Here is a 26,116-nt window from a genome sequence, read left to right on the forward strand (position 1 = left end):
AAACCAAATTTTCCTAGCTTCCAACAGACCTCACAATCTCTGAGGATGCCTGCCATAGATGCAGGTGAAATGTCAGGAGAGAATGCTTCTACAAGGTGAGGCAGCATAACTTCCTTTTTTTAAAATGCACGCCATTCAGTCGGTTGAAGATGTTGCGGAGCGCTAGTGGTCTCGTTCAAGAGGCGGGAGTATAGTTTTGTCCGGACACAGTTCAGTCGCCATCATGCGTTGGAACAGTGAGGAGTGTGTTTTTGCCTGTTGAGGCCTACTTTTCAAGTGGATTTGGAGTGGTCGGCCCGCTCTCCAGATTTGGCCCCTTATGATTTTTTTCTATGGGGTTTTTTGAAATCCCGTGTTTCTGTGAACCGTCCAAGGACCCTACAAGATTTCAAGACCAACATCCAGGAAGAAATTGCCAACATAACGCCTGCTATGCTGGCAAGAGTCATGACAAACGCCAGAAATCGGTTTACTCAGTGTATGGAGAATGGGGGACGTCACCTACCTAATTTGATCTTCAAAACTACGTAAAACAAAACTTTAGGTATGCGCCTATATTATAAAAAAATTTCTGATTCATACAATGGGTTTTATTAAGTTTTGAAAAAAAGGAAGTTATGCTGCCTCACCCTGTAGATCATGGTCACACAGTCTGAAAAACCTACAACAACCCAGTGATTCTGGCCACGAAAGCCTTCGACAATACAGGTTCAAATCCTCAATCAGAGCATATCTATACTGTTAGAAAATCCAAGGTTTCGTTCCTGTTCTTTCCTATTTTAGTTTGGAGATCCATACACATTTTGATAATCTCAAAATAGATACTGTTAGTTCTCCATAGGATCAGTGTCTTTTTATATCAACTCCACAACTGAGTTTATTCTCATCCTGAATACAATCAGAAAGAACAGCAACAAAATCTGAGACTGTTTGACCAGTCTGGATGTTCTCTTAGGTATGAACAAAGCTGACATTTTGATGGAGAATTTTTCAGGAGATACAATGACCTAAGACACTGGCAACAAGGGTATGAAACTCTACTTGACCATGGAAACCTGCTGATGACCACAGAAAAGTCACAGTCTCAAGAGGAATGGATAGGCAACCCGTTTTTGAACAAATATTACAAAAACAACAAAAACCAAATATATGACAGGTTCATCTTGTGATCACAATAAACTGAGAAGACTCAAAGGAACACAACAACAATGGAATATCCTGAATAGTTTTATCATTACTGGTAATTGCTTAAGCTGCCCTAGGTGCCTGTCTGCTCTCTCACCTCCACTGACCTCCTCTTCTTTACAAAAGGAGGCATTTCTTGGGTAGACAGCAATTATGGGTATATTCTTAAGGCAACAGTTCTTGGCAGCCTGTGAAAGCTGCCTTCGGAGCAACTTTCTGCACAAACATTCTCAGGATTAAGCAGCAACAGCTTGTGGTTTAAGTCTGAAGCCTTGTATTGGCATGTAGAGAGAGAAAAGTCATTCAACAGACACAAACATCGGGCAACTTTGAAGGCTCCAGGAACTGGCTCTTGAATGAACAACAGGCTCTGCATCACAAAAAAAAAAAAAAAGGCGCATGTTGTACAGAGATCCAATTACAAGGTTGTAGTCTGGCCTAGGATTAGTGAAGCAGAACAAACCATCCACCCGCACCCTACGCCCAGGTTGGGAAAGGATCGTTCTGCTCCTCATGTAATTATTGTGAAAGACTAGAAATTTCCACATGGCTGCAGCTGCTCCACACCTCCATTTTAATTACATTTATGTGCAAAAGGGGGGGAAAAAAGAACTCTTTTGTTTTGTTTTGCATTTGTAGCTTTCACAAATTCTAAGTGTAGTATATTTTATGCCAAGAGTCCGGAAATCTTTCCAATAAAGTCCAATTCTAAATGTGCAACTTACTGTTTATGCTTTCTTACATTTCAGTGCAGATTGAAAGTTGTTTACAACGGCCATAATTTATTTTAAAGGAAATCCAATGAAGGAGCATAGTTCAAAGTATACTGGTGGTGCAAAGTAGACAGACTAAGGAGGTTAAAAACAGTGCTTCCAAACAAAGCAGCTTTTGTCATCTAAAAATAACAAATAGCAACCAGGGGAATGTGGAATATTAGATCTTGTTGAACCTTTTCCAGCCCATCTTTGCTTCTCTGGGAAGCTGCCTCACATCACATCAGCAAATACAGGATAAACCGAAGTTACCAGTTTTTAAAGACATTCCAGTGAACAGAGATTTTATGCAGACTGGCTGTTGGCACTATGAGTAAACTCAATTTTGGAATAGCACAGCATACTGCTGAATGAAGGAAGGGGACAGGGCTTTCCATAAAATAGGAACAGAAAGTGCACATAAGCACATACTGAGCATTTTTCCAGTTAACAGACAACAGTGGAGCAATAATTACTGGGGACAAGGGAGGGAATGAACTAGGGAGGAATTCTGGTAGGCTTCATTCCAGAACTCGAAAGCAATGTTTGCTGCAACCTCTTCTTCTCAACAAGTCTTAGTGGAACGGAAACCTCACAACATACTGTATTCAGACAATTCTAGCTGCATAACATTAGCTGCAGCTTTTCAAAAACTACCTTTTGCAAAAAGAAAAAAGGGGGAAGGGGACTCAAAGAATGTATATATGATGTTCAGTGTGTCAAGAAACAATTATGGAAAGTTTGATTGTGTTTTACTTTTTGGGTATCATTTCTGACTATTTACAATCGGGGGGTGAGCTAAGTGCAGGTTTGGAGCCATATGTGTTTAAGGCTATTTTGCAGCATTTAGCTCCTCTTTGGAGCCCCTGGTGACACAATGGGTTAAACCCTTGTGACAGCTGAACTGCTGACCTAAAAGTCAGCAGTTTGAACCCATGGAGAGGGTTTTTTTTATTGTGTTAGGAGCGACTTGAGAAACTGCAAGTTGCTTCTGGTTTGAGAGAATTGGCCATCTGCAAGGACACTGCCCAGGGGACGCCCAGATGATTTAATGTTTTTATCATCCTTGTGGGAGGCTTCTCTCATGTCCCCGCATGAGGAGCTGGAGCTGATAGAGGGAGCTCATCTGCCTCTCCCCATATTCGAACCAGCAACTTGTCAGTCTTCAGTACTGCCGGCACAGGGGTTTAACCCATTGCACCACCAGGGGCTCCTGGGAGCGGGGTGAGCTCCCATCAGTCATCTCCAGCTTCCCATGCAGTGACATGAGAGAAGCCTCCCACGGGATGGTAAAACATCCGTGCGTCCCCTGGGCAATATTCCTGTAGATGGCCAATTCTCTCACATCAGAAGTGATTTGCAGTTTCTTGAGTCACTCCTGACATGAAAAAAGGGCCTTCTTTGCCCAGGGAGGGAGGAATGAGGTTACTGACCCCAAATAAGACTCTCTCCTCTTCCCATGAAAATCCAAATCTATGGCATTGCAATCAACTAAAACTTCAGAAATGGCTTTAGATATCCAAATTAAAGTAGAAGGCCAAGTGAGCAATGCAATGCAAATGCAGCATGTAGAAGAATTCTGTCTTGCTCTCTGCAATGCTAGAAATTTGAGGATGACAGGAAAATCTCTTTCAGGTAGAATTCTTATCTTCATTTTGCTTGCACACATACGCCCATATATGATAGCCATACTCCTGATGAACTGCTGATGCTAGAAACCTCCAAAAGCAGCCATTCATCTTTGCAAAAGTTTAGAGTGTGTGTGTGTGTGCATCATTTAACATTTTGGAAAAAAATGAATTTGATTTCCAGCCAGCTCTTTTTTGGTTTATTGCAGGCTATGAGCCCACCAGAGTTTTGGGAGCGAAAATCAGGGCACAGACCTGCCACAGCTTCCCACCTCAGCATGTACATCTTTCTCTCAAACACAGACACACAAACCCCTCACAACTCTATTCAATCAAAAATGGTTTGAAGTCTGTGGGCAGTTTTCTTCTTTAACGCTGAGTCACTTGTTCCCGACTTAGATAGATATTTTTACTCCTTGGAGTCTCCACATTTCCAGGCCTTGTTTTCAGCTTAAGGAGAAGAGAATTTCTTCAAGCACACTGACACATAAGGCACACAATGCTCTGTGAAGTATAAATTGGGAGATTTCCGGTTTCAGAACAAAGCTCAGAAGTTGCTGATAAGTAGATAACCTTTGCTCCAACAATGTGAGAAAAACAGAACTCTCTTCCGACCCTATACACTTTCGTAGGAAACATTTACGCAGTCAGGAATAGCAAATCTAAGCGGTGACACCATCATCCCCTATTTCCCCCTCATTGTGTCCCTGAACCTCCTTTAGTCAGTCTAAATGCACATGTCCATAAATCACCACTGATGTGACTAAATATACTTCTGAAGAGATTTGTTTCCTTTTAATTTCTTATCAAACTCCTTAAAATATATATATCATGTTTTACATACAGGAATTATTCCTCTTGACAAGACTTGAGGAAGCTTAAAAAGAAAATCTAGCTGTAAAGTGTTGAAGTCACACTGATGAACTAACAACACAAAGCTTGTTGCCCTTTAAAAACTTCAAAAAGTCACAACCTGTCGCAGCTGCTTAATTCCAGCTCGCAGTGAAGTTGAACTGACATTTTCTCTCTACTTTCAATGGCACAGAAGACTTTTCAATATCTTCATGCACTTCATTATCCACAGGACAGTGTAAAATCGGTCCCCAAGTACTAATTTATGGCTGGAGAACTGAAATTATACATACACACACACACACACACTAGCCCCAAAATACATAAAAGTAGACCTTCACTCAAATTTGAATCCCCTGGGACATGTTTTCTATGCCCAGTGTCTATTTTGTTTGTTTTCTTGTAACCTGAGCTCTCACACACAAACACAGCCAAGCTCTTTTGAGCACAACGGCACCCTGGCAGCAGGCAGCAACAGCAGTACTAAGTCTCTTTCCAGGCACAGTTCTGGAGAGAGAAAGTGCCTTTACACTATTCTGATATGGCAGTCATAATGCTGCTTTAAAAACTGTATACAGCCATATGTACGTCAACCTTATGTATAAGTCGAGGGCAGTTTTGGGGACCAATTTTTATGGAACCCGTCCTGATCCAAGGATAAGTTAAGGGTCATTCCACACAGAAGGGAAAGGATCAGTGCTGACTTAGAGGGGCAAGGCATTCAAAAAGGTGAGAAGTGGCTCCATGGTGGAGAGAATAGATGAGGCTGGTGCTTCTTTTAGTTTCTACCCAGACAGAGCTCTTACCTGGAGAGATCAGAAAAGCCCCTTCACTAGAAATGTTTAAAAAGAACCTTAAAACCTGGCTCTTCCACTGCGCCTTTGGTGAGTAGGTGCACACCATGACTTTTTGCACCCCTCAACGTTTTTGTGACTGGAGCTCGCGCCCCCCAAATGGGAAGTTAAGCCTCACAACTCTATGTGTTTTATGAGTTCCCTGTAAATGTCCTCCTCCTATTTTATCTTATTACAGTCTTTTAATTGTTTTATCCTGTATATGTGGCCTGCCCATTGTTATCATTATCGCGATTGTGTTTATTAGAATGTTATTTTATGACTACATTTTTATGTAATTTTGATGATGATGTTTGTTGTTCATGCTTTGATTTTATTGCTGTAATATGTTGTCCAGGCTTGGCCCCATGTAAGCTGCTCCGAGTCCCCACTGGGGAGATGGTGGCGGGGTATAAATAAAGGTTGTTATTGTTGTTATTATTATTATTATTATTATTGCCTTTTGCCACTCTACTCAGAGAAGGGGATGGTTCCTTTTTTGACAGGGGTTAAGGCACAATTCTCGCACTGATCTGCAGAAAAGGCAACTCAAGTTTTGGTAAGGCTGGCTAAAATTTCTAGACATATACATAAATATAGGGTACTACAGGTCATGCTGTGAACTACCCTGATTTGTAGTTTGAACTTTGAAGTTCAAACTACACCATTCTGTAGGATGGAGCCATGACTGCTAAAGTGGGGGTAATAATAATCATCCTCCTCCTCTTTATTTATACCCCGCCACCTTCTCCCCAAAGGGGACTTGGAGTGGCTTACATGAGGCCAAGCCCAGCGATTCATTACAGCAACATAAAATATAAACAACAAATTAACATCACAATATAATAAATAAACCAATCAAGTAAAATAAACAGTACAAAACAACATAATGGAAAATAAAACAGTCGGTGGGCCAAATGCACGACATAAAATGATAAAACACTGGATGAGATAGCAATGAAAAGGTACATTTGTGGGGGAGGAGCTCATTGGGGACGCAACAGTGGAATTAGACTTTCAATAAGGTGGGGGAAAGTGCAATATGAGGGAAACAGTGCAGGTGAAACAACAGGATTGGAATATATGTTCACTCTCCAAAGGCACATCATAAAAGCCAAGTCTTTATAATCTTTCTGCTGTACATATCAACTTCTATACCTATGTAGACCCCTGGCCTAAACCAAAACAGTAAGAGAGGCTCAGGCAGAGCTCTGCCTTCATCTGCCTCTCACTTCCATCCCTTTCTCTTGTCAGGTTTCACACCTGGGCGGAGAGGGAGAGGCATGTTTGCACAAGCAAGATAGTGCAGCGGCATAGCTATGGCAGCAATAGGTGGGGAGATCTGAAAAGAACGATATTCCTCCCGCTGCACTTTGGGTCAGCCCCTGAAATGATTGTCCAGGAAGCGTTTGGGCTATTTAGCCCATGAAAAGCTAAACAGAGCTTAGATTAAAATTCCCAGAATCCCAGGACCAACATGGTTGTTGGCCACATTGGCTGATAGAGTCTAGGACAAGTAGTCTTGGAAGAAAACTTTCCCAAAGTTCTTCTGGCACAGACTTTGGTTAGGAAAGGCGTTTTGAACAGGGACGTCAGCTGGTTCAGGAACATAATGAACCTGAGCCTAGCTCTATTTATGGTAGGGGTCCTCAAACGTTTTAAACAGAGGGCCAGGTCACAGTCCTCAAACTGTTGGAGGACCAGATTATAATTTAGGGGGGAAAAACATGAATGAATTCCTGTGCACACTGCACATATCTTATTTGCAGTGCCAAAAAACCCACTTAAAAACAATACAATAATTAAAATGAATAATTTTAACAAATATAAACTTATTAGCATTTCAATGGGAAGTGTGAATCTGCTTTTGGCCAATGAGATAGGATTGTTGTTGTTGTTGTTGTTGTTGTTGTGTGCTTTCAAATCATTTCAGACTTAGGTTGACCCTGAGCAAGGGCCGGGTAAATGACCTTGGAGGGCCGTATCTGGCCCACGGGCCTTAGTTTAAGGATCCCTGATTTATGGAGCAACCTCAATGAATTCAGTGAGGCACCTCCCCCCCCCCCCCCCCGCAAAAACAAATGTTCACACAACTGCATAATGAGCTGGTGGTAAAATGCCTTGCCCCACCAATTTGTTTTGACAAGTTAATATGCATTTATGAAGGGTACGAAATGTAGAATCATAGAGGAGTTGAAGGTTTACTATCTCAACTCCACAGTCTTGGTGAGAGGCCAGACAGACTTCCCTTTGGTTCCAGTAATGTTCAATAGCCGATGGGATGGTTACAAAAGGGATGGGGGGGGGGGGGGAGGACAGATCCGCTTACTGTAGTCGTCTGTACCTGGCAGCCAGCCCACATCAGCTCAGCAATACAAAGCTTGCACTGAGGTTGAGAGCAAAAGTGGATATTCCTCTCCGCCTCTGCCCTCCGGAGCTTAAATCCTTGCCATATATCCTTTTATGTCTGAAAGGCAGTAGGGTTTGGGGACAGGGTTGTTTTTTGGCAGGATCCACTAGAAAATATACAAAATGTCTAAAAGAGATGGTAGAGTTTAAAACATGAGAGGTTTGTAGCGGAAAGAAAAAAGGGAAAATCCTGTCTGGGACACTGCAGCCACAATCCAACTGAAGGGAAAGAGACAAGAATTCACACTTTGAAAGGACTAGGAAATCAGAGGTGAAAAGAGATATTTAGAAAACAAACAGGCAGTATAGCATGTTGGCTTCGGCCTCTGTAACACTGAGATCGGGAGGTGTGTGGGAAATTGAAGGTCTTTGTGAGAAGGGAAGCCACTGCAAAGTCTCACAACAGTGAGCAAAGCCAACACAGAAAATTTGTTAAGGGTCAAGAATAGTACGAGATATTTCTCTGACCTACTGGCACAAGAAAGCTTTCCTGATATGCCTCTTTGATTTCTCCATAGTTTCCATATGGTAAACCCCATCACACACCAAAAAAATCCTATACTTCTTTTTGCCTCTCTTGCTTAATACACTCAGCCACTGCCAACCGATATTCACATACAATCCTCAATCAGTGATATTCACTTCCAGCCTGGTACTCAAAAGCCTTTGCTAGCAAAAACTTGTTGCAAGAAAAAAAGGCTTCCAGCTGCTATGCAGTCACGCAGTGTCAACAGATGGCTTCTTCCTGTTTTGATTCTAAGCATCTGATGTTTAGTTGTGTATTGTGTACAAAATATGAAGTTTGACTATTTCCGGTGCCATTAAAGCTGATGTGATATCATCCCACTTTTCCCCTAAAAAGAAAAGTCAAAATTGGAAAAAAAAATGAAACAAAAATTCTAACTCAGAGGTAAAATTAAAGTTACAACTTCAGCTAGCTAGTGAATTAAGCACACTGTAAATGCATCTATTAAGTAGGGAAGAAATAAAAACAGTTATCTTGAGCTATTCAAAGCCCATTCCTTCTAATCAGCCATTCAAAGTATCTACTAGATTTTTAAAAGTCTTCACTTCCTAATGACTACACAAAAAGATGTATCCAGGCTAACCTCCATGGAGAGGAGGTTCGTCTGTCTGGGAGCAGCCACTGAAAGCCAACATACTATAGTGGTTTGAGTGCTTAACTCGGATAGATCAAGGTTCAAATCCCTGTTCAGTCATGGAAAATTGCATGGGGTTCACCTAGGGTTTGCCTTATCTATATAAATAAAAATATAATGTTTGTTTGTTTGTGGGATTAACATAACTCAAAAAACACTGGATGAACTGACACCAAATTTGGACACAATACACATACCAGGCCAATGAGTGACCATCACTCATAAAAACACTGAAAAGCAGAAGAGACATAAAAAGGCAAAAAAATAAAAAATACATTACAATGCATGTGCAAAACCACATATACACACACATATATATGCACACAAAACACATATACAAAGAGTAGGCCACAGCAACGCGTGGCAGGGAACAGTTAGTGGTCCCATAAATTGGAAATGATTTGAAGGCACAACAACATTGCCTGTGGTGGTGGTGGTACCGGAAGAAGAGCTTTCCTCAAGGCCCAGGCAGGGTTCTATGGCAAAACAATGGTCAGAAGAAACCTATTTTCCAGGGCGTTCAAATGAAATTGTTCAAGAAGCCATGCCATCTGAGGATACCATGTAGACACTGTGCTATGGGTAAGCCTGAGTGCGGTTGATCATTGCCTAGATGGGAAACTGGCTGGAAATTTCACATACACAGTATCAAATTAGGTAAAGGTAAAGTTTTTCCCCTGACACTAAGTCCGGTTATGTACAATTCTGGGGGGGAGGGGGAGGGGGGTGCTCATCTCCATTTCTAAGCCAAAGAGCCGGTGTTGTCCATAGACATCTCCAAGGTCATGTGGCTGGCATGACTGCATGGAGTGCCATTACTTTCTTACTATTTTTTACTATTGATCTACTGACATTTGCATGTTTTCGAACTGCTAGGTTGGCAGAAGCTGGGACTAATAGCGGGAGTCACGCCACTCCCTGGATTCAAACCTGCAATCTTTCAGTTAGCAAGGTCAGCAGCTCAGCGGTTTAATTCACTGTGCCACCGGGGGCTCCTTATTCAATTATTCAATGGTAAAAAGCATAACAGACATGTAAGTAAACAATTCTCCCCATGTGGTTTGCAAGAGAGTACAGGGAAACATGGAATTTATTTATTTATTTATTATTTAAACTTATATGCCGCCACTCCCCTGGGGCTCGGAGCGGCTTACAAGACTAGCTAATGGGATGAGAAGCATAAAAAGCTGTCTCATACTGTGCTAGAGCACTGATCCGTTTTATCCAGGATCTGTCAATCTGGACCAGCAGCAATGGCCTTCCAGGGTTTCAGGCAGGATTGTTTCCCAGCCCATCCGTGGAAATCTCTTGTAGCAGCCTCAGGTTTGCTTAGCCTTCAAAATCAGGTGAGATCAGCTGAGTTCAGGACGGAACCAGGCTAGTGGAATTTAATCTTGATCATGTGAGTGCAGGCCAGCCTTTAGCAGCAGTGGCATGACAGAAGGAAGAATGAATAATAGTCTTTGCCAGAACCTGTGAGAAATGATGTTCATTAGGTATCCTTTTCCACAAATGCTGATGACACTACAAATGCTGAAGTGCCAGGCAACAAAGAAAAGCTGCAAGCAAAACTAGCCATTGCCTTTTGTCTGCAGTCTCGCTTGATTTGCAGAGCATTCCAACTCACAGTCCCTGGGTCCTTACCCACAAGTTTGGCTCTTTACCATTTCAGCTCTCCCGCCCGGGTAAAAAATATTGTTTGTTCCTGCACAAAGCAAACTGATTTTCCATCTGGGATTTCAGCCAAGAGTCATGACCCAGACATTAACTCCTTCTCAGTTCCCAGCTATGGTAAGTCTGCCAAGAGTTGCCTTTCACAAGCAAACAAAACCATGAGAGCAAATAAAAGCACTAGCCACTGGGCAGACCCACAGGCCTGACCCAAAAGTTGAAGAGTCGTTGAGAGAAGAAAGAGAGAAAATGGAAACAGTTAGATCAAATGTGGGGAGGACGTATCCCATCTCCTGAGTACTGTTGGGAAAAAGGGAGAAAAAAAGTCAATACTGAGCAGAGCTCTATACACAAGGGCCAAAATCCTGTTGGTAAACTGCACCAGTATAACCTCCAGTTGCATCACAGTAAATACTTTTTCTGAATTTCACAAAGAGGTATCCACTATCTAAATACAGAAAAGTCTTTACTCAGCAATGCAGCAGTAATGGGACAGCAACTGTATTGCCTGAGTTGGAAATCCTTTGGATGACTTTGGGCATGTTACATTCTCTCAGCCTCAAAAAATGTGAAGTCAACCCCCATCTGAACAAATCTTGCCAAGAAAATCCCGTGACAGGTTTGCCTTAGGCTGGAAATGACTTGATGACGCACAACAACAAATGTTCTCACAATAAGACAATTCCATTCACCTAGTACAGTTAATAGTGTTGGAACAGACATAACCTTTAAAAAATGACAAAACTAGATGAAACAAAGAATTGACTTCAGAACATAGGTATCTAATTTCTGTACAAAACAAGAAGGGAAGCCCAGGACTGGGTTCAGCAAGCAAGCACTGCTAGGCAGCAATCTTGTTGTTCTTGGCAGCTGGAGTTGAATCCTTTCAGTATTTGGTGCCCAAGAGGCAGGCGAGGGTGCAGCCCTGGGCAAGTCCCTTCCCTCTTGCCTAAGCCTACGTGACCGTCTTATAACAGAACTCTACTGTCAAATTCTACTCCTGGGAGGAAGGGTGGGTTGGAAACATAACAAATAAATAATTTAGGGCTGTCAGTCAACTACAGGAACCTTAGTCAACTGTTTTTTTTTTATTCTGCATGCAGGTAAAGCCAGTAATTTTGAAGAAAGTGCAGCAACTTCTTCAGCCAGCATGTAGCTACACTTGTAGAATTCACTGCCACAAAAAGTAGTGACAGCAGCCTGCTTGGATGGCTTTAAAGGGATGGTGGTAGATACATTCATGAAAGGTAGGGCTATCAGTAGTTGCTAAGCAGGATGGCTGTGCTACCTCCGGCATCAAAAGAGGCTATGCCTCTCGGGGTTATCAGCTGCCAAAGGCTAATTTGAGGGCTGGACTAAAAAACTATGAAATGAAGTGGGTTGTTTTAAGTTTTTCGGGTTATATGACCATGTTCTAGAGGCATTCTCTCCTGATGTTTTGCCTGCATCTATGGCAAGCATCCTCAGAGGTTGTGAGGTCGCAACCTCTGGGGCTGCTTGCCATAGATGCAGGCGAAACGTCAGGAGAGAATGCCTCTAGAACATGGCCATATAGCCCAAAAAAACCTAGAACAACCCAATGATTCCGGCCATGAAAGCCTTCGACAATACATATGAAATGAAGGTTTGAATCCCCATTCCGCTATAGTATTAAGATCCTTGGCCTTTTACACTCCTTCAGCCTGAGAAGGCGGCAATAATAAACCTCCTCCGAACAAATCTTGCCAGGAAAATTCTACGATCGGGTCACCATAAGTTCGAGTCAACATGAGGGCACACAACAGCAAATCTATTGCTGGGGATTGCAAGATGGAAGGCATAATTGTGCAGCTGCCATTATGACCTGCTGACAGGTATTCCATGGACAGTGTGTAAAGAGGACTACACTGGACTACATAAGTTCGTGGTGTGATCCAAAACAGCACTCCATGTTTATATTCATTGTTAGAGGAATGATACTCATATGAATCACCAATAAATGAAGGAAAAGGGAATGCTAAGATAGTGAGTACCAGCTCCAGGATTCTGACTTTTTTCAGTGTCAATACAGTATTTTGAATACGCTCTTTAAATCCACTGCTCAGCTAATTCAGAGAAAGCTTCCAGCTCAGCCTTCAACAATATGCCCCTCCTCCCCCTGATATGTTGGGATTACAAGCTTCACCTCCCCCCCCAAAAAACCCTATGAACAAGCTCTTAGTTGATTAATGCATGATTACATCACTCGTCTAGCTAATTGAATGCTGCAGACTTATCATCCCATGCCTTTGAGTCACACAGAGTATAAAAGAGCTATAACATTTTTTAAAAAAACAACTTTTAAAATTCTAATTCTGAAAGTCGCACCTATACAACCAGTAAACTTAACAGATGGAGGAGGGAGCAAAGACAATAGCATAACTTTCCAAGTTCTCAATCTCATCAATAATGCACAGGGATTTCCAAAACTTTTTTTTTTTTAAAAAAAAAAAACAAGAACGAAAACAAAACAGCAAAACTTGTACAGAGTTGGTTCTGCTCAGACTCTACAGCTCTTCCACATTGAGCAAGTTGGGAGCTGCGTGCTTACACAAGGCATCCCAGGGAAAACATTAACCATCATGACCAGACATGACTCAGCTGAGGTTTGGAAGGCAGAAAGTTCTCTGGAAAGGCAAATGCTTCAACTCACGCCAACACAGTGAACAAAACCACACTGTTATACGCGTCATAGCAGACAAGACTCTCACACAGCCACCAAGCAGAGGAAGATACTAATTGGGAGAGTGTGCTTTTGGAGGTGTAGGTTTCTACACTCTGAAGCCAACCTTCACAATTAGGTCCCATTATTCACAAACAAAACTAGCTTCTTGGTAGCCAATTCTGAAGGCCAGGTTTTGATTCTTAAGCCTAGGAGAAGTTAGGATGAATCATGCTTACCTAAGTTAGTGCTTGCAGAACCTCTGACCAGCAAATTGCCTCAACTAACCCTCCCTTTTGCCTGAGGCTGCCAATATTGGAAGGAGGGACATTGTTAAGTCCCTGAACGCATTTGCTTTTGGCACTATACGTGAGAGGTTGGATAGGGCTGCTCTAGACTCACCTTCCAATCTTCCTATATCTCATCTATCTACCCAACTCTTCTCCAAATCCCTCGGGCCCATGTCTCATTCAAAGAGACATGTCCCAATTCTCCACTAGCTGGAAACACTCTGGAATCACTGAAATTCAACTAATAGATCATGCGATGCAAGGAGGTTACACTGCCTTGACTGACAGTGCGTCATTCCATCCGTCATAATTTTCTTGGCTGACAAATATTTGTTTTTCAAAAGAGTACTATGAAAGGCAAAGATGAAAGAAAAGAAACAGCCCTCTATTTTTTAAAAAAGGTAAAACAGGTTCCCATATTGAAGTTCATATAACGGTGGGAATCACAGGTCTCTCCAGGTGTTTGGTCTCAAGTCCCAAAAGAATACATACCCAAATGATGAAAAATGATGAGAAATATCTAATGGCCAGCATGATTGGGGTAAAATAATTTAAATCCTGCATGTACAGAAAAGAAAACAGTTTCAGCAAACAGGGAAACATGAAATTGCCATTATGCTACCTAGTCCTGCCAAAAATGTTTCTTAACCAGTTGGACCAGTTCAAAGTACTGCCAAAATGCTTTTTGTGAAAAGATCTACTTTCTTTTCTTCCTTTGCTTAAAGGCTAGGCAAACTATGCAAGTTTACTCTTGGCAGGAAGCAAGCAAAATAATCCAAATAACCACCCCCCACCCCCGACCTTTGATCAAAGAAACATGTCCTTGTACAGATTCTGCTTATCAAAAGTGAGCCATTTCTCCAGTAGACCAGTGCCTGGCAGCCAAGCAAATTTCCTCGCTTTGGGCAAAACGCAGGGAGAGCAGCAAGAACCTGCAGAGTCACACCCAAGGGCGGGAGACAAATGTACCCACTTTCAGGTAATATCAAGCTGGAACATTGCAGGAGCTCAAAAGGTAGGCATAGAACACCAACCGTTCATCTACAAATTCACTTTAAAGTGAAGACTGTTGTTGTTGTTCATTCATTCAGTCGTTTCTGACTCTTCGTGACCTCATGAACCAGCCCACGCCAGAACTCCCAGTCGGCCGTCACCACCCCCAGCTCCTTCAAGGTCAAGCCAGTCACTTCAAGGATGCCATCCATCCATCTTGCCCTTGGTCGGCTCCTCTTCTTTTTTCCTTCCGTTTTCCCCAGCATCGTCTTCTCTAGGCTTTCCTTTCTCCTCACAATGTGGCCAAAGTACTTCATCTTGGCCTCTACTATCCTTCCTTCCAATGAGCAATCGGGCTTTATTTTCTGAAGTATGGATTGGATGGATCTTCTGGCAGTCCGAGGCACTCTCAGAACTTTTCTCCAAAACCACAGTTCAAAAGCATCTATCTTCCTTCACTCAGCCTTCCCTATGGTCTAGCTCTAACATCCGTAGGTGACTATAGGGAATACCATTGCTTTAACTATGTGGATCTTCGTTGCCAGTGCAATGTCTCTACTCTTCCCTATTTTATTGAGACTGGTCATTGCTCTCCTCCTAAGAAGTAAGCATCTCCTGATTTCCTGGCTGCAGTCTGCATCTGCAGTAATCTTTGCACCTAGAAATACAAAGACTGTCACTGCTTCCACAACTACCACTAACATGACACTCGTGGTGGAAGACACAGGAGTAAAAGAAGCACATCTTAACTACAAAATCAGTACTTAACATTGACTTCCAAGCCCTAGTTGATATGTTATCAGCATATCGAGAAAGACATTTTCCCTACCAGTGTAATGAAATACTAATTCTATGATAAAAGTATTCTTCTCTATCAATTAGATCAAACAAGTTTCAGTGGGGGAAAAAACAGTAACATTGGAAGTTTTAGCCAGGAATGGTTGAACTTTTCTTAATCGATATAAAAGTACTAGTCTTTAGCATTTTTTTTAAAAAATTTTTTTTTCTGAAGTTCTTTATAGGTAGCAGCAAATCACTCAATTGAATTAAGGAACCTCTTCGACCCAGTCAAAGGCCACCAGATGTGAAGAACAAATGTTGAGTGGGTGGACCATGATGCACACAAGTGAGTTATGTCTTGGTCTTCGGCTTAACCCTTGGTTTACAATGCCAACAACCATCCTTTTATGGTAGCAAACATTTTATGTTGACATACTGTTTTTCTTGTCATAGGGGAGTGTCTATCTTTCTAAAGGATACGATATGCTGTAATTGCTATGTGCAATAGAAAAAAACTGTCACATACATTTGTTTGAAGAGAGCAGTTATAGATGCTGAATTTCCTTCTACTAAGCAATCAATGGAATTTGCCACAATGGGATGTGGCACTATTTTTATGGTCTACTATAGCAAAGATGATTTCACAAAATGATCAGAGCAATGCCAATTATTATCAGCAGAAACCAGTTACGTGGGGTAGGCTGTTACCCTCATGGGGTGTATGGGACTACTTTTGGAAAAGAACTACTCTCAAAAACAGAATACAAAACTAAACAGACCTTTATTCAGAACCAGTAGTTCACATTTTTATAGGGTACAGTTGTGTGCCTTCAAATCAATTCGGACTTATGCCAATCCCTCATGGAGTTCTCTTAGCAAAATTGGCTCTTAGGTGATTGTTTTTACCTCCTTCTGAGACTTTATGTAACTCGATGGAATCCTGGATTTATCACACTACACTGGTCAAACCACTACTCCACACTAGCTTTCGTTTCACCAAAAAAGACAAAACTGGAATAAGAAGGGCCCCAATAATATAGGCTGGAGTTAAAATAAAGGTCCTTCCACTTGAATGCTTGAAGACCATTAGGTGACAGACTGAGGTATTAGCAACATTATGATGGAATCATCACCTTTCCTTTTTTGACCTTGACACAGTCTGATTCAGACCCTGTCACCAAAGTCGTCATACAGCAAATGAACTCATGTATTTCTTTGTCCAGACCTGCATAGCATGTGATCCACCTGACCTAGCCTAACACAACCCACTGGACACACTGGGAAGCTCATGAGACTGTCACCTTGTGTTATCTGACTGGGACTGCAGAAGAGGGATGGGGACAGTTAGGCAACCCAGAAGGCCTTAAGGCCTAGACCACTTTTGTTCCCGTCGGTCCCAAGCTAGCTAGGTCAAGTAAAATATGGTGTCACATAAGTAACAGTAGCCAAGTTCAATTTTTTTTTGTTGTGTCAGGAGCAACCTGAGAAACTCCAAGTCGCTTCTGGTGTGAGGGAATTGGCCGTCTGCAATGACATTGCCCAGAGGACGCCTGGATGATTTTTTGATGTTTTATCATCCTTGTGGGAGGCTTCTCTCATGTCCCCGTATGAAGAGCTGGAGCTGATAGAGGGAGCTCATCCGCCTCTCCCCAGATTCGAACCTGCGACCTGTCGGTCTTCAGTCCTGCCGGCACAGGGGTTTAACCCACTGCGCCACTGGGGGTTCAATGAAAATCTAGCAATTGACACAGAAAATCATTAATATCTGTGTTTGTTCTTTCTCTCTCATATATAACAAGTTAGATTAGCGTTAAGATCCCTTTTGAATCAACTGTGGTGCAAAAAAGACATTTTCCAGCTCAGACACGTCACTGAAGGTTTGGGGATGGGAAACTATTATCTTGCTAACAGGACCTGACAGGTGTCAAGAAAAACAGGAACCAGAACAGTATGGGCAAAACACACCACAGATGCAACTGGAAGAAGCAGAAGGAAAACACAGCATTCATGGAAATGTCTACATAATGTCTGGGTAAAAAAACTGGCAACTGAAACATCCAAGAAACCTGAGGAGACTAAATTGATGACAGCTTTGCAAGGAAATAAGAGTCTTATTAATGACTGAATGTAGGAAATTTAAAATATGCTTTGATGGAGTTTGCGTTCTAAAACTCTTGAAATAAATAGACAGATTGAATGAGGTGGAACTATCCCACAGATTTCTGGATACACTTTGCCTTGGCCAAGAGAGGCAAATTGAAAATGTAATGATTTCTTCTTCTTCCTTGTCATCGATCACTCCCATAGAACACGAACCCACTCTGTCATAATGCCGAAAGCAACTAAAAGGTGTGGGAGTGTGAGAAGAAGGTTTGTCTTATAATAGCAAATGGTGAAAATTCATCTTGAAGATGGTTTAGTCCCCCCCCCCCAATCATTTTGCATTCATGACTTGATGCCACAGCTCACCATTGCACGTTAGTTTGCCAGGGACAACCACCTACACTTTAGTCCTGATCATCTTTTACTCCCTTCTCCCATTCCTCAGTGTCAGAAGAGAAAAAACCAAAGCTACAAAAATATGCACGTGTTGCTATGTTAAATGTAAAACAACTGCCTGTATATTTAGTTAGATGTCATGAGCACAAAATCCATTATAAAGTTACACCTTCTGTAAAACTAAAAACATACATTGATATGTTAGTAACTTGTCAACCATGCTAAACAGCTTTCAAATAATATTCAAGCAGGAACAGCACTTTCGCTGAGCCAGGCAAGAGATGGGAAATTGTTATTCTTTAAGATTTGTGAAACTGAAATCATAAGGTTGCAAATAACAGCATAAAATTTACTAGTCCACAGGCTTTCCTTTCTCACATAGCAATGTTAATCACGTGGGCTGCATCTATATCCCGAAAATGAAATTAGGAATTGGGGTAGAGAAGAATCTGCTCTACCCACCTACAGAAGTTTTCCAACCTTGGGGAATTCTTATTTGTTACAAGGAAATGGTCACAGTTGGAAGTTCTTTCTTCTAGATCCCACCAAAACTTTTACTGCAATAATAAGTGTGCTCCTACACATGTTCCTGGATTAAAACTCCTTGAGCTTCACCAGCAGAATCATGAATGGAGGGAATTGCTGCCCAAGTCATCTAGCTACAATTTGCTTCCCTCTGCACTCCTGTGTAGCACCTTGCTGTTTCATTACATTTTCAGGATGTGGATGTCCATTGTGGGGAATTAGTAGTATCTTGCCTAGAAGGCTTAATATTTGATACCAGTGAGGACAGGAGTAAAAGATGAGTAAAGGAAGCATAGACCAGACTTGAGCAAGCCAGAGAGCTAGGTCATGTCCTCAAAAGCAAATATCAGTGTACTGTGGACCTTGAATGTCCCCAGTTCAAGACTTGACTCAACAAAGAATGAAGTCCTGTCTTTCCCAATCTGGTGATTTCTGAGTGTTTTGGACTTCAGCTTCCATCAGTACCAGCTAGTGTGATTGCCATTCAATAATACTGTGAGTTTGAGACCAAAACATCAAGAGGATACCAAGTTGAGGAAGAATGTACTTAGTGTTCATAATCAAGGTTCTCTCGACCACAGAGCTTTCTTTGCCACATCTAGGAGTTGATTACTTGACAGAATTGTCATTTTGTTAGATACTGAAGCACTTTGAACATTCTAATGTACTTCATAAGGTTACAAGATGCCTACACTTCAACAGAATAAACAGCAAGGTCAAAGTTTGCTTTTTACGTCCCCACCCTACCCTCGGAATATTTTAAAGCGATGGCTAGTTGAACCTGTGGATGCAGAACCACGAATATGGAGAAACAACTCTATACTAATTGATAGACCTTTTCCCCCAAATCCCATTCTCATTTTAAGTTTTCAGAGTCTGAAGCTAAAAATCAGTGCACGCAAAGCATGTGGTCTATTCCCCACAACTTAGATGCCATCACTCTATACATTTTGAAGGTACCTGAATACCTAAATGCACCAGATCCTATCTGATCTTGAAAAATAAGTAGGGCCATTCCTAATTTGGGAGTCACCAACGAATATCAGGTGTTGTAATCTAGCTTTCAGGAGAAGGAACCAGAAAAACAAACCCTGAGTATTTATTGCATATGAAACCCCTATGAAACTCCTGAAACAGCAATAAACCAATAGCTAACTTGAAGCCACACACACACATACACCTGTTATGGGATTTTCTATGAAAGTTTGTCATAATGATATGTGCATGATTATTCCCATGAGAAAGACACCTATTGATGTTGAGTTCCTTCAAGCCATTTCTAACTTATAGCAATTCTATCACAAGGTTTTCAGGGCTGAAGTTGTCTGGGTGGTGGTGGGGGGGTTGCCTCTGCTTTCATCTGAGGCTGAGAAAGTGTGGCTTGCCATATCAGAGGAGGGATTCAAACCCTGGTTTTCCATGAGTCCTAATCTAATACTGAACACCACTGTGCCATGCTGACTACTGGTCTGTTTCACTCTTGCTGTTATTATGTTTAAATAAAACATAATCATACATATTAATTAAAGCTAAATGAAACTAATTCAACCACCTTCACAGTGTTGAGGAAAGGGGGAATAAAAAGCATTCCACAAGAACAGATTGTGCACATTTTGTTCTGCCTCATGGAAAGAATACTATTCTGGTTTTCAGCAAGGCAATGCAGAATCCTTTGGAGAGCTTAGCCCCAAATTCCCACAGTGAACAAAACAGGCAAAGCATTTTTCACAAGGTGTTCTGAAATGCCATCGTGCTGAGAGAAGGCGAAACACAAATGCTGCATGTACACAGCCTACAATTGTCTGATTAGGAAGGGCATTAAAAACTTGAAAGAGAAACTGAACCTTATCTACATGGACTTTTTAAATCATTGCACTGAGAGATTTCTAGGGTATTTTCTGACCTCATGGGAATTCCAATGAACCTCAGTTAAAAATGCCCACAAGAATAGAGGGTTTTTGCAGTATCCAAACAACCAGTACTTGAAAACACAGAGCAGTATCACTTCTTAATAGCCAGCAGACCACTTTTATAATTTCAATGCCCTAAAATACAACTGCTGTTAATGCCAACTGGAAAAAAGATGCTGTGAACCCCAAAGTTAGGAACTACATATACGGCCTAAAGGAAGACAGCTTTTTATTTATTTAGAGGAAAGTATTAATCACATTGTGGGTAACTGTTTACTAAAATAATGAAGTAGTTCCAGATGAAGAAAATGTCCTTTGTAACAGGCATGTAGCTGTGGGGGGGGGGGGGGGCTTGAGGGGCTTCAGTCCCCCCCCCCCCCCCCAAATTCTCAGGGTGGTCCGCGAGAAGGCCTTACTGGTACATTATTTAAACTGTTATGTTTATTCTAGGCCTGTTTGATCAAGAAATTTTTTTTTCTAAAATCGATTTGTAATTGGGGTGTTTTTTTGTTTCGATATTTAAAATAATTACAAAACTTTCCCCCAAAAAAGTTTTGGTATTTACGAAATTTTGTAAATATTAACGAATTTTTAGAATATTTTTTGTATTTTTTAAGAATAATATTAAAATAATATTAAAAAAAAATTTTAAAATGGAAATGCCCTCTTTGGCAGGAGCCTCCTCCCCGCCCCTCTGCTGCTCCGTGGCTAAAAATTCCCTTCCTTCCCGGGGCTGGGCTCCCAAGCCTGCTGCCGCTGAGGGCGAGGAGGAGGCTACTGGCGAAGGGGGCCTCAGCGGCGGCAGCTTCCCCCTCGCCCCTTTGCTCCTCCGTCCTCCTTCTTCCCCAAGCTGGGCGCCAGGCTTGGGAGCCCAGCCCGGGGAGGAAGGAAACTTTTAGCCACGGAGCAGCAGAAGGGCGAGGGGGAAGCTGCCGCCGCTGAGGCCCTCTTCGCCAGCAGCCTCCTCCTCGCCCTTCTGCTGCTCCGTGGCTAAAAATTCCCTTCCTTCCTGGGGCTGGGCTCCCAAGCCTGGCGCCCAGCCTGGGGAAGAAGGAGCACGGAGCACCAAAGGGGCGAGGGGGAAGCTGCTGCCGCTGAGGGGGAAGCTCCTGCCAAAGAGGGCCTTAGCCTAAGGGCGAGCGCACGCGGGCCGGCCAATCGGGAGCCGCGCTCGCGCCCAACAGGCAGGCGCGGGGCTTGGCTCACTGGGTGCGCGCTCGCGCCCCCCCTTCGCCCCTGCCCGCCCCATTTACGAAACGAGCGAAAGCTCGTTAAAACTGTGGGGGTTGCCGTTTCGATATTTAAAAACCCTTCCGGGTTTGAAAATATGTTTTGTTATCGTTTCGTATATGCAAAAATTATCTAATGTTTAACGAATTAACGAACGAAACCGCACAGGCCTAGTTTATTCATATCATGATCTGATCACCATGCTTAATATATCCCATATGCATGGGGGTATTGGGGTAACAACACAAAAGATTTGCTAGGATAGATCCTCAGCCCCCCACCAAATCAAAATCCTGGCTAAGGGCCTGTTTGTAACAGTCATTGTACAAAAAGTTAGGTCACCCAGATACTTCAGCAGCCCTTACTGATTGTCCACCTTCTAGTTTTTTATATCCATTGCCCTTATTGCTGATATGTGCCTTCAAACTATATTGTGAAAACCCACACAATCTGATTGGGCTCAGGCCATCAGTGGTTTCCATAGCTGAGCAGGCTTCAAATCCTAGTCTCCTAGAGCCCTTGGTCCAAAACTCAAACCAGTATGGCAACAACATATCTAACGTATTTGGTTAGCAGACCTTCTGCCAATCCTAAACGAGTGAAAACATAATATTTTGTCACAGCAACTAGCTCTGCTGCCACACTGTAATCAATCTGGGATTCCCATAGCACCAAGTTTCAATATGCTTTAATTATGCAACAAAACAAGACTTTGGATACTAAAACATATCACTGAGTATAGTGAAAGTCAATAGAACGAACAGCTTTCAACATCTACTTAGGAATTTTCAATGACGAAGCAACTTTCATGGGATTCCTATTTCAATATATATGCATATCATAAAGAAACAGTAAATCACAGAATATGGACATGTAACATAAACACTGTCCCTGATAATCAATTTTGTCAGTTCCCTGGTACATCCACAAGATACATTTTCTAAAGTCAGATTTCTTTTCTTTTCAGAGTAGAAGAAAAGTGCATCCTGTCTTTCCACCTGTTCATTCTTTAATTTGAAAAATAAACTAAAAAAAGGTCCATAACAATAATTGCTCTATTTCCACAACTAAATTATTTTGCAAAAATAGTTGGGTGGACAGTGTGAGGTAGGTTCACATCAGGTAAAGCAAACCACATTCTATGAGAAGGAAACAAAAAATATCCGCTTGGTCATTGGCCAGTTACCTGACAGACAATTGTTCCCTCTCCAAACTATTTGCACATGCCTTTGGAGTTCAGAACAAAACAAATGTACATAGAAAAGTTCTTGATGAACTCCTTGATGATGAACATGAATCAATATATTTCAAGTGACCTTTCAAACTCCCCTAAGCTCAAGACAAAAAAAAAAATCTGTCAAACTGGAAAAAAAATATTGCATAACCTCAAAGTACTGTTTTTATCGAGGGCATTGAATTGTTGCCAACACTGTGAACCACCCTGAGTTGGGGTTGAGAAGGGCAGTATACAAATATTGCAAATACTGCTGGCAATGCCAACAAGATACCTCTTTTCTTATAGATCCGTGACCAGCACATAAAGCCTCAAAAATGTAACTTCCTGTATATACTTGAGTATAAGCCTAGTTTTTCAGTCCTGTTTTTAGGCTGAAAAAGTCTTCCCCGGCTTATACTCGAGTCAAGGTTATTTATTATTTTACTTTGTTGTTGTTGCTTTACTTTATTATTGTTGTTATTACATTTATTATTTTACTCTAATATTGTTATTGTTACATTTATTATTTTACTCTATTATTATTATTATTTTACTCTATTTATTATTATTGGAAGGATATGTAAGCAAATTTACATTGAAGGTTAGAATAATGGTTGAATCAGAGTTGGACAGTCTTATGCTGAATTACAGTTTTATGTAAATATTCAAAAACATTTAACCAATTGATGCCTCAATTAATGTAATTTTATTGGCATCTATTTTTATTTCGAAATTTACCAGTGCTGCTGCATTTCCCACGCTCGGCTTATATTCGAGTCAATCCATTTCCCCAGTTTTCTGTGGTAAAATTAGGTGTCTTGGCTTATATTCGAGTCGGCTTATACTCGAGTATATACGGTATATATCTGAAGGCTGTATTACCTGAGCTCATTTTGCAACTGTCAGAAAAGAAATGGTTGACTTTAAGAGGGAATTAAGTGTTCCTGCTGCAAAGATTAGAGGAACCAAAAACAACAAACAGCCTAAAGGTGGATACAAAACACCTAAACAAAAAAAAAAACATTTTGAAAGCATCTGAACACCATGTCCCTCTGCAACACAGTTTATTTACCATGATTCATAACATAACACTTGCAAAATGGAGAGTATCCACTTTCCCAAGGACCCATGTACTAACTATAAGAAATGCCAGAACCAGGCTTTCAGATCATCCCATGGAAGGTGTTTTGTTTTTTTTGTTAAAACAATGTATGTAACAGGATATGAGCCAGTATGGCTTAGTGGCCTGAATGTTGGTTTAGGACTTTGGGAGATTATAGAGTTTAAATCTCTTCTTGCAAAAAAAAAAAAAACAAAACCAAGAAACCACTGGCTGATTCTGGGAGACCAGTGTACAAATCATCCATCTCAGCCAAAGAAACCTAATGGGTGATGTTGGCAATTCATTCTCTCTCAGCCTTAGAGAAAGACAACAGAAAAGTCCTATAAATACATATTGACAAGGAAACTCCAACTCCATGACAGGTTCAATGCAAGTCCAAATCCATTTCAAGGTTTACAACAATAAACAAGATAGGCATCATCAGTGATGCCAGAAAACTCTTGTCACCAGAACAGTATTTTTTATCACCCCGATTTCCAGGACTTTTCAAAACTTGTGCATAATACTGGGAAGATTATGGTTCAACGATTATGTGTTTTTCATTTAAATTAATTCCTAACATTACCTGATTAGAGACAAAAAAAATTGCCAAACTGCAACAGAGGAAAAATGATTAAGAGACATGTAAGTAGGATAACTTTGAATATAGCATTACATATGAGCTTTTGATTCAAGCCCATGATCAGCTACAGACACACCACACTCAATTCTTCAGCTATCAGACATTATCAGGATTTGTCAGAAATGTTGTACGAATGCATGTGCTATGGTTTTGTAAACCCTGGACCCATTAATAATAATGTAACCATGACAACTTGGGAAATATGTTCTATTTACGAATTTGATAACTTTACACTAATTTGTTCAGGAAGAGCAAAATATACAAAGACACAAAGGGGGAAGAAAATTCCAAAATGTGGAAGGAAAACTAGTCAAAATGCAAGAGAAATGAAAAGAATAGGGAAACCACAGAGAACTAAAACTTTTTATTTCAAAATATTTGGCAGAAACATTCTGCTGGGGATCTTTTCTCAATGAAGTCTCTCATGTGAGAACAAGGAATAATTTAGCGTCATGGGGCTTCATCACATGTTAGTCCTAACCAGAATGGAAAATCCAAAAATGTAGGTACCTCAGCTAGGGATTGAAATCATAGTGTCCTCTGTATGGTGTCAGACTGAAATTCTTAATAGTCGTAGCCAGTGCAACAACGATGAGGAATGTCGCCGGGAGTTACAGTCTATGGCATCTGGGAAAACTGTATGATCCCCATTCTCATTGCAACTAACCATTTCCACAGGTTTCTCAGGTCCACTCGAGTCAAAAAGTAACATGATGGCAACCCCTCAGCACCCCAGATGCTGCTTAACTGCAACAGAACTACAGTTCATCAACATTTCGAAGGCTGCAAAATTCTCACCTTATGTGAAAGATTTTCATCTTTTTTTTCTGACATTCATTTACATAAAACAATATCAACTATACCCTTGTGGGTCACAAACAAGGTAGCTTTCTATAGGAGAACCATCTGGAATTTCCATTATTTTCAGCAGGTTCGGATGCAGTTGCCAACTTTTTAGTTGGCTAAATTCTAGTCCCAACCACAGTAGGCCCAGTGAAATTGACTGGCCTCACCTACAGTAAACGTTGATTCCTAATTGCATCTCTTGCAGTGAGTCTCCTGCAGTTTAGACTAAAACGGCATTTAGCCCGGTGAATTGAAGGCTTCAGAATGGGAAGTTGAAGTGATGTAGGTTACCACAGTTTACATGGAAGTCAATCCCCTGAAACTCCAGTCTGTATGTTCGAAGAAGTCCCCTATGCACACTTCTTACACAAAGCAATAAACTCATTTCACATTCCCAGCTGAAGAAGTGCAATCTATAAAATCACCAAGTCAGATTTTCTCTATTGGGGTACATGTACTGTGCAATATTTTGTAGTGGAAGGTCCAGAAAGGTATCTATATAAATAAAAATGTAATGTTCGTTTAACAGAACTCAAAAACCACTGGACGAATTGACACCAAATTTGGACACAAGACACCTAACAACCAAATGTATGTCCCTCATTTTAAAAAAATGATTTTGTCATTTGGGAGTTGTACTTGCTGGGATTTATAGTTCACCTACACTCAAAGTTCTCCCATGACCAACAGAAAATACTGGAAGGGTTTGGTGGGCAGTGTCCTTTGGTTTTGGAGTTGTAGTTCACCTACATCCAAAGATGACTGTGGACTCAAACAATGATTGATCTGGACCAAACTCTCCCAAGAATACTCAATATGCCCAAATGTGAACACTGGTGGAGTTTGGGGAAAATAGAATCTTGACATTTAGGAGTTGTAGTTGCTGGGATTTATAGTTCACCTACAGTCAAA

General features: G+C 41.3%; 1 protein-coding gene across 1 annotated transcript in view; it reads right to left on the reverse strand.

Annotated features, from left to right (window-relative positions):
* The window catches only part of LOC132780063 (protein phosphatase 1 regulatory subunit 37), a 61,493-nt gene that overhangs the window by 32,869 nt on the left and 2,508 nt on the right, over nt 1-26,116 (reverse strand). The gene's annotated exons all lie outside the window — the stretch shown is intronic.

The sequence above is a fragment of the Anolis sagrei genome, chromosome X, assembly GCF_037176765.1.
Source record: "Anolis sagrei isolate rAnoSag1 chromosome X, rAnoSag1.mat, whole genome shotgun sequence".
In the NCBI taxonomy this organism is placed as follows: Eukaryota; Metazoa; Chordata; class Lepidosauria; order Squamata; family Dactyloidae; genus Anolis; species Anolis sagrei.